Source organism: Hyposmocoma kahamanoa, unplaced genomic scaffold, assembly GCF_003589595.1.
Source record: "Hyposmocoma kahamanoa isolate Upper Pololo Valley unplaced genomic scaffold, ASM358959v1 65, whole genome shotgun sequence".
Taxonomy (NCBI): Eukaryota; Metazoa; Arthropoda; class Insecta; order Lepidoptera; family Cosmopterigidae; genus Hyposmocoma; species Hyposmocoma kahamanoa.
The window spans coordinates 11,465,724-11,479,653 of NW_020653853.1; the positions used below are offsets into that span (position 1 = coordinate 11,465,724).

General features: G+C 33.6%; 1 pseudogene; it reads right to left on the minus strand.

Moving 5' to 3' along the window:
• Positions 1-376: 376 nt before the first annotated feature.
• Positions 377-13,930, minus strand: part of LOC113231524 — a 54,596-nt pseudogene continuing 41,042 nt past the window's right edge.

Consider the following 13,930-nt stretch of genomic DNA (forward strand, 5'->3'; position numbering starts at 1 on the left):
ATTTCTTTTTTCTAAAACCATTTATAGAGAACTATTATCTAAATCAGTACCATATTAAGACTGTTTATAGATATAACAGTTTTAAGGCGTATAAAGTGTGCTCCTTTAGATGTGCACTATTATGCAAAATGGTTGATCCTATAAATACATATAATATCCTATACTATTAACAATATTTCGGTGAAGGAAAACATAGTGATAAAACCTGCTCATCCAAGTAGGCTCACAGCTCTTCAGCTTCAGCGTCCCAACCCGCATTATGCCACCACGGCGGAAAGGAGACCCGTGCCCAGCAGTAATACGTATAAATTGGTTGATGTTGAAGATGATTATTATTATATTGATTGACGAGCGGTCGACTAATTTTGTAGCTTGTTTAGCTCCGCTTCCTCTGAGAGACAATTTGAAACATATACGTACACCTCAAAATAGTAAATCCCGCATTACCCACCATAAATTGAAAAGGACGTGCAGATAACATGCTATCCAATTACCTGAGACAAAAGCCAATTATCCTCAACGCATGAGTCCAGTCATTGTAGTCACTTTGCGAAGTGGGTGAAAGATGAAACCACAACTCGATAGCATGATACGGCAGAAAACAAACGAAGAATACTGCGAACAAAAGACAGTTTTAAAAAAGCTGCTCAATAATATATATAGTAAAAACAAAGAAGCGCCCGAACGGAAAATCCAATAAATCGCATTTTGGCATATTTCTTTTTAAATATGGTAATGTTTTGTTTTTGTACATATCTTTTACCCTAATCAATCGAACCATTTCAACAACGGCTAGATCCACTTCAAAAATACATTGTCAGAAATACATGATCTAAACATAAACTTATAAATCCATTAATAGTATGAAATAATTTTCGATCAGAACAGACACTGATGAAGCCTTATTATTTTCCATATTTACTTTATTGTTTAGATTGCGCCAAAAACTGAAATATCACTATTAATTTAAAAAAAAAATTCTTATAATGCTTTTTAAAATAAAAACAAACGGTGATATTAATATCTATAATATATCCGCTTGGTCTGATCAAAAACTGATAACTTGTTTCTTTTTCAATGTCGACAGATGTAGTAAACCATAAAGTAATAATTTTTTTTTTAATTATTAATACAAAGATAAATTCCTTTGATCCGGCAGGAAGGAATTTTTTTAATTATTCGATCTTTGTAATTATAATTATAACAAACCAGTGGAGTAATTTCACAAAAAATAATTGAATATCATGGTGGTAAAACAGTCAGACATTCAATAAAAATTTTATTATATTTTATTTTTTAATTTCAGGAATATAATTATTCCTGAAATTAACGGTTTTATCGGTTTTTGATCTGACGCATTGAATGAGTCATTAATAATAGTAAATAATAATGACAAAAGACTCTTTAGGTATTAAGTATACCTAAATAGTCTTAATATCATTTAATGATTTAGGTATGCTTACTGAATAAAAACATGATAATTGAAAACACAAAGCTGCACAACGTAAAATTTGAAAGCTGTATGTGTACATACATAGTCAGTGTTCATCGACGTTTTGAATAGAGAGCCTGCGAATCGGGGAGCATTTTCTGCTAAATTGGAAAACCGTTAACGTTTTACAGTGACACTCGCTTCGTAGGTATATGTGAGATCTTCCTTTTTTGAAGTGGAACTTTCAGGAATAAAATGGATGGAAATTAGTTCTTGGCGAGTTTGTTCCGTAAATCGATACGAAGCAAAGTGTAGGACGGTAACTGTTAGTGAAATCTGTTTGTCAACATTTACAATTCTGATTGAATATCCGGTTCTGTGTGAATTGATTGAAAGCTGAATTCGTTAATAATAAAAAGCCAACATAAATACCCAGGATATTAAAGTGGTACCTACTCTATATTAGATTTATTTCAGAGATACATACATAGAAATGCACTCAATTTTTATCCAAATTTTCATCCTAAGATTGCCTGGAAGAAATTTTCTCAATTCTCAAAATTGTGTTCATATAAGAGTTATAATTGGTGTAGACTGAGCACAGAACTTTAAGCTAGGTTATTACAACAGTGTCTTTAATTTTTTTTTTTCAAAGTAAACTGTAACAGATACAGTTTGATACATTAATAGACAAGAACACATTCCAAAAATAATGTACACAACTCGATAAAATTCTTAGTGCAGTTATCAACGACAAGAAAACAGAAACATAAAAAGTAATTAAAGACATAAAAGTATTTTACAAAATGATTTCTTAAAGCAGTTATAGGAAACGAAATAAAATTATATAATAACAATGTAAAAAAAAAACACAAAACTGTGGAAAAATTAAAATTCGAGCATTAGACGCAATTGCAATAATTATAATGCCCCATAAAAATTATCCTTACTATTTTATATTTATATTGATTGCAATAAATATTAGGATGGTTAACTACCATGACATTAATTCTTTTTTTGTGAAATTACTCCACTAGTTTGTTATAATTATTAATACAAATATCGAACACAAAGAAAAATCCCTTCTATCTGACATGACTCGAATCTGTTTGTATGAGATTCCAGGGCAAAACTGGGGCCTTAGCGTGAGGTTGCAAATATGTAAACGTAACTATCGCGTTTGCGTTAAGATTTTAATTTCAACCTTATTAACATACAATTAATATCAATTCCGGTTTTTATTCTCACTCCTTCACTGTTCATGCGGTCAAACTTTGGAATACACTTCCCATTACTGTTCCTGTTATCAAATCCTTAGCAATTTTCAAAAAGAGATTTATGGAGCACTATTTTTTTACTGTTCCACCCATTTTATAGGTATTATAGTACAAAATGTGTATTTATCTAAATATTTATATAGTTTTAATAATTTTATGTTTCTGATATTATTTTCTTTAACCGACTTCAAAAAAAGGAGGAGGTTCTCAATTCGACTGTATGTTTTTTTGTATGTATGTGACGCGATTACTCCGGTATTTGTGAACCGATTTCCATGATTCTTTTTTGTTCGAAAGAGGGTACCTCCATAGTGATCCCATTTAATTTTGAAGAAAATCATTCACCTCTAAGAATGACTGTTCACGCATGAAGGTTCATTTTCATAAATAGCGCCTAAATTTTGTTATAAGGAGCAATTATTTTAATGGTTGATTTTGCTATTCTGCAATTAAAGGCGTTTTTCTCTCTCAATATGCGGTTTTTTAGTACTCTGTACTGAGATTGTTTTATTCATAGTTTGTGTTTTGTTGTGCACGTAAACCCGTTATTGTAATTATTATCTCCTGTATTTAGGTCTGCAGAAAGAAATTTTTGTTAAAAATAAGCAGTACCTTTTGTGTTTTCCTTGTTACCAAATGTGTTTTTGTTTTTTCTGTACAATAAGTAATTAAATAAATAAACCTGTGACAGCAGTTTGATTAGTCAAAATAGTGACTATTTTGTCTAATCAAACTGCTGTCACAGGTCAAGGGCTGACAAAAAAGCTATTTGATATACGCATCACATCGAGGCGTTGGAGGAAATATGAGATGTCCGTTTAGTGACGTCACCGACTCTTTGCACATTACTCCTTTGAATTGAGGGTCAATATATCGAGTATGTGTACCCACACATATTCTTATTATTATTAGAGTTATCCACCGCTGCTTTCAATCTGTATTATTGAAGAAAGCAATTTTTATTTTCAATATAAAGTTTCATTACGGTTACTACTCATTTTTGTAATCATTATCAATTACAAAAGATTTTTGGAGCTATCATTTCAAATTCATTTCTTCGGTTTAAATAGGGTCGGGTCAACGACCTCGTATACGTAAGGTAGGGTACATTATAAATGTTGATAAAAAAAAGCATGCAAAATAATAATAAAAAATAAACAATACATTACCAAATTAAATTAATTTACACAGGATATCCTATAATGGTGTATGTTATAATTTAATTAGATTAGATAAATAATTATAAAGAGAACGTATGCATCAATCAATTAGTCTTTATATTTCGTAAAATCGTCAACTGAGTAAAATAAATTATTCAAAAAGTACTTACGCAAATCTTTTTTAAAACTGATCGATGAAGGATCTTAAAGCGATCTGTGCTTTCACACATAGCTTATGACTTATTTTGGAAGAGAAGATGAGGAGAAAGTGAACTTTCATTTTCACTTTTTCTTTGGAAAGATTATGATAACAATGACAAACGAATTGAAAAGGAAAGTAGACAAAAATAGTTGGATATATTTATAGATTTAATAAATAAGCTTAGGGAGTCCCAATCCTGTCTTCACACAAAAGTTCTCGCATAAATTTAAAAATAATAATTAAAAAAGAAATTAAAGTTTCTTTCTTTTATTATTAAAACTAATTCTATACAAGCTTTCTAAATTGAAATCAAAATTATAGCTTGCGCACCGGTTTTCATGGTGTCGCCATCTTTGAGGTTCCAGGTTTGATCCCTGGACGGGTCAATGTAGAAATCATAACTTTTCTATATTGTCTCGGGTCTGGGTGTGTGTAGTACTGTCGTTGTTTCCGATTTCCATAACACAAGTGCTTTAGTTACTTACTTTGGGATCAGAGCAATGTATGTGATGTTGTCTAATATTTCGATACCTCCCACGTAAGTTGTTGTTAAGTCAAAATATTTTTTTTCTTTTTAACATAAATATATCTGTTTTATATAATATTATAAGTTCCATATTTAAAAGTAAAAAATTACTTATGTTATGTTTACTTTCAAACATGGTACCTATAATATACTTAAAAAAAGGTATATGTTGTAATAATATGTTATAATATTAAAGTTTTTTTAAACCCCGCACTAGGGAAACCCTACATCGCAAGTGCCATGAACACACACATAGACAACCACAAATTACACTCAAACTCACGAAAAGCAAAAAAGTTAAAACGCAAAAAATGGTATTTTGAGATACAACAAATTACGTGGGAGGTATCGGTTTATACATTTAATATTTACATTTAATTATCTTTATTTCATAGGTAAACAAATTACACTTGAAATCATCTCATTCATTAAATACACTAGAAGCTAATCCTTTAAGTCACTTTATAATAGCCAAACCGTCTTATCATTTATATAATCCTTAATTGAGTAATATTCTACTTTAGTAAAGTAAGCCTTTATAGATTTTTGAATTTATCAAATCCAAGATCTAACACAGTTTTTGAAATCTCACTATAATACTGAATACCTTGCCCCACAAAAGAACCGAGAATACTATGAAGTTTTAATTTCGGTAATACAAGCTTCCAATTACGTCTAATATTAAAATTACACATGTACGTCACTCCGTTTATTAATCAATTAAATATTGAGACGCACAAAAATATGCAATTGTAAATAAATAGTGATAAAATATGACACTTTCTGTAAAAATCTCCGTAAGTGAGGTACGTGAGCTTCATTTATAGATTGCTCTAACCGCTAACCTAACCGCACGCATTTATAAAAAAAAAATTTCGGCATTAAAAGCTGCTCCCCACAATAAAATGCCATAAGAACTGTTTTGTGTAGAGATAGAACATACTTTTAAATATTTTATCTACTTTGCAAATCAAATTCTTTATTTCTTTGTGTTACACAAGTTATAAAGGCGTTAAAAGAATGAATTTTGAAACTCTACGATCCGTCTTACGGCATACAAAGTTTCCATAGTTTTTCTATAATTTTCAGGCAATATGCTTTATTTATACATTCTCTTCTTCTTCTTCAGTTGTTGGTGGCACTAGTGCGCTCTCACGTGGCTCACGCACCCAATCTTATTAGTGTACACCCGTGTGCATAAGAGGCACTTTATCAATTCGGAAACAGTCAGGTGCGCAAGAGATATGAAAGTGCACAAACGTACACGCAAAAGCAAGTGCACTCTCGGATCCTAGCTCTCTTATATCCGATGAAACGATGAGCCGCTACGACCAGACGAGAGTTCGTATGCAGTATCTGGCGACAGTTATAAGACCTTAATCTACCATATTGCTCTTCCACAATGCCTCGCTGATGATCTACGCACAACCATGCGGGAGGTTTCCGCTCACACAGGATAGTCTAGGAGGGGAAATAAAGAAATAAGGAGTGGTTTAGAGGTAAAGGACGCCACGAAGGGAGGGGATTGTAGTGCCAGTGGCTCAAGGAGTCCGGGGGCGCGCGCCCGTATCCTAACTAATGACCAACGGACAGTTGAACATAGCAAAACCCTCTGAACTAATATGCTTTATGATATAAATGATGTAAGTAGGGGAGAGGTGTGTCAATTGTAACATGGAGGCAATTGTAACATCTATTATTTCACGACATTTATTGACGAATAGCGGATGCTCTTGGCAGTAATCGAACCTTAATTTGATGTTTTACCGACCGAACGTACATGATAATTTTAAATGTGGCAAGTTTATGAAAGTAATTGCTTAACACAGTTTTTGTTAATGTAATTAAATAAAACAGTATTACAACGATCAGTGGTGATTTTCGTAGAAGTCAACATCTGATCTATACGTGCAGGTATGTGAGTTGATCAAATTTACGATAGATTTTTATTATCTAAGTCTTCTTTGCCAAAAAGCGGTAGTGGTGCAAAAGTAACAAAACAAGGAGGTACAATTGTAATAAGAAAACCGCTGTATTCAATAGGTACTTTATATATACCAATGATTTTTTTACATCAACTGAACTAAATAGAACACGTATAGTATACGATACACATTATTTAAATGGCATTTCGTTTTTAAAAAATTAAATTCTGATATAAAGCCAGTGTCCCTGTCGCTCGACACGCGCAATAGAACCGATTCTGCATGGGAAAAATTTGAATTCGAACTGAGGTAGTATCGACTGTTATGTGATTAGCACAAACTTCTGATAAGAGTTTATTTAATTTATTTTTTACTGTTGACGACTTTTGCATGAAACAATTGAGTCACATTGCTGTACAATTGACCCTCTTAGTGCCGCAATTGTAACGTTATTAGCTGATCTCAATAAGTGTCATTTTATAGGGTTTTATGTACTTTTTTGTTATTTTCTTTATCTCATTTTATTACTAAATAACTTCAAATGATTGCCAAAAAGTATTGCGCTGTGTTTACTAATGAAAATATTATTAAGAATTGATTTTTTTTGTTACAACTGACACACCTCTCCCCTACTCTTATTTATAAATAGCCGGATGGATTTCGCAATAAATACAATTTACTAAAAAAAAAACTAAATAATCTCAATACAGAGTACTCAAAAAACCGACCTCTAAAGTCATTCAACCCCTCGTTTGCCACCCTTCGAGGTGGAATATTTCCTTCAAATTTAAATGGGACTACTAATTAGGTACGCTCATTCATTTCACAAATGCTGAAGTTATCGCGTAGTTACAAAAAAACATGCGGCCGAGTCGGGAACCTCCTCCGTTTTTTGAAGTCGGTTAAAAACTACAACGTGCCCGGTAGTCAAACTCTATATAAAACAGTAAAAAAACTTACCAATGACAAAAATCAGCACCATACAAGCAACAGATTTCCGGGCCTTAGCCTGGGCTTCTCCCTGACCACCCTGCAATGCTCCTGGCATCTCTTTCGTACTCGCTAGTAACCTTTGGGCCATGAGCGAGTAGAAAAACGTAATCACCAGCAGCGGCAGGCCGTAGTATACAATGGCTTTTGCAAGAGCCATCCATCTGGAATAATTTCTTTTTTTAATAAAATTATATTTATGATACATAAATTGCGTTCCATATTTTCCGATGCCCCAAACACCAATATGTACTGGTGGAGAAATGGGAAAAACATATTCCGTCGGACCCTTGTACCTCTGACAGTAATTTATTACGGTTAAAAATACCATGGTTAATAACACAAGCTAAAAACACGCCCGAAAGGAGTACAAGTCATTATAATTTTAACTGGACAATTCGTATTCAGTCAGGGTAAAATATTACGGCCCTACTTTAATGCTCTTTAGTAAAAACGACCAGAGCTCAGAAATACATAAAATAAAAATTTGAATATAATTACGTAATATAAACAGAGTAGGTTACCGTAAGCACTATGCGGCAATTCCTTCCCATCTTAATAATTATTTTAATAAAGCCTATTTGCAATATCATGTTTTACTGCTTTCATTCTAATTAGGTAACTAGAGACGCTGAGTATTTGTCCTCGTGGTAAATTTATGTTTATATAAAACGAATTTTGGTATCCAAATATAATTGTTAAATATAATTGATCCAAATCACTGTCAGTGCTTTTAAATTATTGTCTGACTAATTAGATAGATAGATAGATAGATAAAATCTTTATTCACCACAATGACAAATACATACACAGACACACGATACAGACACTAACTTAGACGTAATACAGTAATATATTCTAGTAGTATCTCTCTTGGAAGCCATGGCAATGAAAAGGCGCCGGCTCAGCATAAATGACGCGGCTGCCCGCGACACTGGTATTCTGCCAGGACCCTATAGGGACAGGGACGCCACTCGTAAAAACCCAAAACAAAATCAATTTAATTCAATTCAAATTCTAACCAATTCAATTCAATTTAACTCAATTCATTCCAATTTAATTTCATCCAATTCATTTATTTTTTCTCAAACACCTTAGCCACTCAAATTTCCAATTTTTGCATATTTAAAAGATACTCTTGCAGCTTCTGCTTGAAAGTTCTCTTTGTGACGTTTTACGATGAATTAGATCCAAATGGGCACGCCCATATAATAAAGTATTATTATAATAACAGCATGTAATAATTACAGTATACCTTCAACAAGACCTAATGAGACTACTATACTTATTCTGTTACATGCATTGACTTACAATTATATGGACGTCGGGTCCGCGCTAAAAAGTGTCCGCACTTGTAAGGCGCTAAAATCGTATACAGAGCGCGACACTCCGCTTTAGTCTTCATTTGTTCTACGGACAGCGCGATACTGCGATGACATAACAATTTAAATTTCGAATAGGTTGACTTGGGACATTTTTTTCGTGGTTTTTGTATTAGACCCGTCGTCCATTTATTTGTAAGTCAATGGTTACATGTCAAATTCTAAACAACCTGTATTTCCACAAATAAATTACTTATAAATTATGAATAGACATTGCTCTTACAGTGTTTAGTTATTTTTCTTACAAGAAAAATCTGCTGGTTGTTATCAATCCAAAACAATTTTCTATTATTAGTTTTTCTATAGAAACAGTTTATTTTGCAAATTACAATTATAATAGCCAAATAATTCTTTAATATCTAACTGTACTGTACGTAAAAAGTTTAATACAATTTTTTTTTAATGAAATGTATCTTAGTATGTTATTAATAGAAAAATTACAAAAAATCGAAAAATCCTTGTTGCAGCTTATTCTCAAAATGCTGGTTTTAACACTGTGTATTAGTTTGACACGGTAGAGATAGTCTACCTGTTGTTATACCGCAAAGCAGCACTGATGTACGTATTACGAAAAAAATTAATACAATTAGGCGGATAGGATTTCTAGATGAATTTACATAATTATATCCACTTTACAAAAGACATCTAAATCAACTTTTAATTTTATTAATTAAGATCCGTTTTCTTACTGATTCCCCCGCACGGTGGATGACTAGCGACAGCCACACACTTGCCCCGCCTTTTTCCATTAATATTTAACCAATTATATAACGACTACCCATCGCTGGTCACTGATCTATGCACAGATACGGTCTCTTCCCAAGGTGCGCGGGCGATATCTGCAAGGTGATCGATAAAATCCCAGCGGGTGAAATACCGCCTTGGGACTGTGGTATAATAAAAAAAAACAGTTTAAAGTACTCTACAAACTTTTAATGAATCGATAATACATCAATTATATATGGATTTCGCAAATTACGAATACAATAGTTCTTAATATAAACCCAGTTCGGGTTTAATCCAAACCTCACGTGCAATTTAATACATTCAGAGAAACTACACGGACGTCTTTCGTGTAAATTGATTGAGTAGTTCATTTTGAGGGAATAATATATGAAAAAGTGAGAGAATTCTTAAAACTTATAATTTATTTCTAAATGATAAAGAATTTCCCTACATTGTTCTGAAAACTGATATATGTCGCTATTAAGTGTTTATTCTCGGCCGTAAAAACGTTCATTCTGTTATTATAAACTGTTAGTGTTGCGCAAGCCATACCAAGGACGGAAATTATAGGCCATAACATTGTCGCTGCCGTTGGACCAATACTAGACACGTTAAACTATTTAGTAAGGAAAAGCGCCTGCAGTTACATAATTGCAATGGTACCACCACGATACAGCGCCTGCCTAGAACATACACTCCGCCGTATACACGATTAAACTGGAAAAATGCGTCAACACTTTAAACAGGCGTTGCAGTTTATTGTTCTTCGGAGCATCATAATCAAAGAGTAAATTAATACATATTGTATTGTACGATAAGAAGAAAAATCTCGGACGACAAGTTAACAGTTCGTACTCACAGGCTATTTTACCCTCGTTTCCCTAAAGGGTGTGCGTGGGTGACGCTAAACGAACAAAAAATTCCTGGTGCTAGGCTTCGATTATAGATGGTGTCTACTCTACTGACGAAATCAAGCCGTGAAATGATACAAGATTAAATGAACAAATAGTTTCTCGCGAACGTTAAATATAGGTACCTATATTTTGTTAAAATTGTTTGTTACCATCAGTACGATCACTAGCAGCAATACAGTTAAACATTTCTATTACAATCTTAATATATGAACAACACATTAATCGTACAAGGGTTCGATCCGAAGGGAATATTGGGTACCTAATTCCAAAAATAGAAACAAGCTAAATACTACTGAACCTCGTTAATAAATACCTAAAATACCTAATTTCTATGGACATGAATGACTTTATAAAGAAAGAACGGGTGTGTAAATGCCACATAAGGCTCAATTGGCATAATTTTACTTCCTATAAACTCATTTAGTCTAGTAGTTCATTTCATATAACGAACATTTGATATAAACTTACATTCTATAACTTCATTTTTTATAACGATTATTTACACTAACACTCATTTTTAATAAAGATCATAAGTTATAAACCACAGTTAACATAACGTCATTTTATCTAAATTTCATTTCATCTAGAAATACACATGATTATTTCCGAAAAACGATATCCCTAATATTAATTTTATTAATTATAATTTGGCCTGAAAATATGTTTGGAAACGCAAACAAATTTGTTTCTGACACTCGCCGGCTGCTGCTGCGGCACACTCGCTCGGCTGTGCTGCTTTTTTATGTCCTAACCTAACCTAACCTGCTGAATGGGCACCACAACCAAGATTTGACCCATGTTAAATACGTTTGTTTTATTTAAAGCACTTAGTTTATTTAATTTTCGTATAAGTGAGTCGCACTTAGGAAAAATACGTTGTACCGTTTGGTAAGGGAACAATTAGGTAATCACAATAAAACATACCACAAAAGAAAAATCTAGCACGCCAACTTGACACTTAAAACTTAAGTTTTTAGAGTTTAATTAAAACTCTATGTTGCTTATGATAAGAACTCTAACGGTCCAAAGTGGTAAATTTGATGTGTTTTTGACTGCATTATCCTCCTAGTCTTGAGGACCAACGTGAGCCTATCTTTAATTTAGTAAAACGTAAATAATAAACACAAAACATTTAGGAGGTATACAATGACTTGTGTGATATATTTATTTATTTTTACTTATTTATTTATTGAAAGATACACCATCAAATTAACACAAAACAATCTTAGAAAATAATACACACGTTCACCATACAAGGTGCCAAGACGCTACAGGTGTATACTATACAACACTAAAGATTTTGAGTTAACCAATGAAATAAAAAAAAAACGAATAAAAAACATAATTAAACATGTAAAATTACAGCAATAATTAGAGATATAGAAAGCGTCTAGTGACTGCTTTTGTTCTAAAATGGCTGGGCTTTATATTTGAAAATTAATTCGCAATGTGGTACGAAAAGGAGACAACAAAATACGTTCGAAGTATTTCATAAATACATGTGTTACTTTGTGTAGTGCCATGTTGATAAAAATGGAAGTAAATTAATTTGCAAACCCAATTTATGAATTTAATTTGAAATTTACCATGAACTTTTCGATGAAGGAAAACATCACGACAAGCATGATGAAACCTGCACGTCGGAGAAGGTTCATAACCCTCGGAAAACATGTGAATTCCCCATGGGCTAGCGTGGTGCTATCCCTCGCCTGAGACGAGACAAGTGCCCAGGAACGGGACTTATAAATGGGTGGTTGATGATGAACCAAATGACTAATTAATAGATTCAGGCGTTACTTTGCGGAGGTCCATATTAATAAAAATGGAAGTAAATTAAGTTGCTACTCCGCGAACCCAATGAAGGTTAAATCGTGCAAAACAGCTGCGCTTGTGTTAGATATTTTTTCATGCAGTTGATTATCCCACCCTCCCTCCGCATAAAATTAATAAAAATAAATAAATAACACAAGCGCAACTATAGTCCCAAACCATCACCAAAAATATACCCGAAACGTGTTTCGCCTCTCCACGAGGCATCCTCAGGCCTCCTCCTGTTGACTGCTCGACGCTCGGCCGAATATTTAACCTTCACTGGGTTCGCGGAGTAGCAAATTAATTTACTTCCATTTTTATGAACCAAATGACGGTTAAATTGTGGAAAACAGCGTCGCTTGTATTGGATATTTTTTGTTGTTGAAAGACAGAGAAATCTTCGATCGAGTGTTGAACATTCAACAACTCCTAGCGCGAGGACACGAGCCGCGACCCTCGTGGCGTATCCTCTTATTGCATCAAGCGTTAGCGTCGGGCATCAATTACAAATAGATGACTTATTTATAAACGGCCACAAAATACGAGCGAATTTGCATGAACGTTGCACGAGTTTTTTGCGGGCGACCACAACAGTTCTACACTAAAGTTCCATAGTGTGCACGAAACTGTCCCTCCGCGTGTCAGGTTTTGAAAATAGTTATTTTTATTTTATTTATTGTTTCGTTAGTACATTATAAATACATACATAAAGTATATTCCACCAAAAATATTAAACAATATTAACTACTTAATTCGTAAAAAGACTTCTATTTGTCTTCCTCCCACCACCGAAGATTTACTGAAAAGGCCGATTTACCAAACTTCGTGGGTGTATTTTGATTGACGCTTCAAGTGTGGCGATACTTTCATGGCCGAGGCATAAGGACGCTTTACGGAGAAACTAAATACAAACCAACTTCCCGACGAAATACCCGATACGTGATCGGATATATTTTTGTTGGTGGTTTTTGTGACTGTAGTTACGCTTGCGTTATTTTAATAATTTCATGCGAAAGGAGGGTGGGAAAACTAACTGAAGGAAAAAAATAGTTTTACACAACTATTTTTTGCGAAAGTTAAATATATTCCGCGTATATTCCGTGAAATACATAGAAACTTACTTGGGATAATTTTCCCATCCGTCCGGATAAGGTGTGCAATAAACGATGGTGATGTTTGGATGCACAATACCCGTTCTTGTGTTGGAAAACACAGCTGCAGGAATGGCGAAGAGCAAAGCAGCTGCCCAGATGACCGTCGCACACACCAGCGGCAACTTACGGAGCTAGAACAAAAATACAAATGTAAAACGTCACTGACTGACCGAGGAGTCATGAGTCAGATTAAAAAACATCTTGTTTTCGTTTTATTAATCACTAAACAAATTTACACTCTTATTTTATAATAAAGCAAGTTAAAATAAAATCAAAGTGATTTTTTTCAGTAAATCATCATCATTACACCCCGGATTCACCCAGTGCTGGGTATAAGCCTCTCGTAATCTGTGCTACCCACACGACCCTGTGCTAGTCACATCCTCTACGACCCACAACTTTGACGATCTCGCTACAGGATGTCACCGTG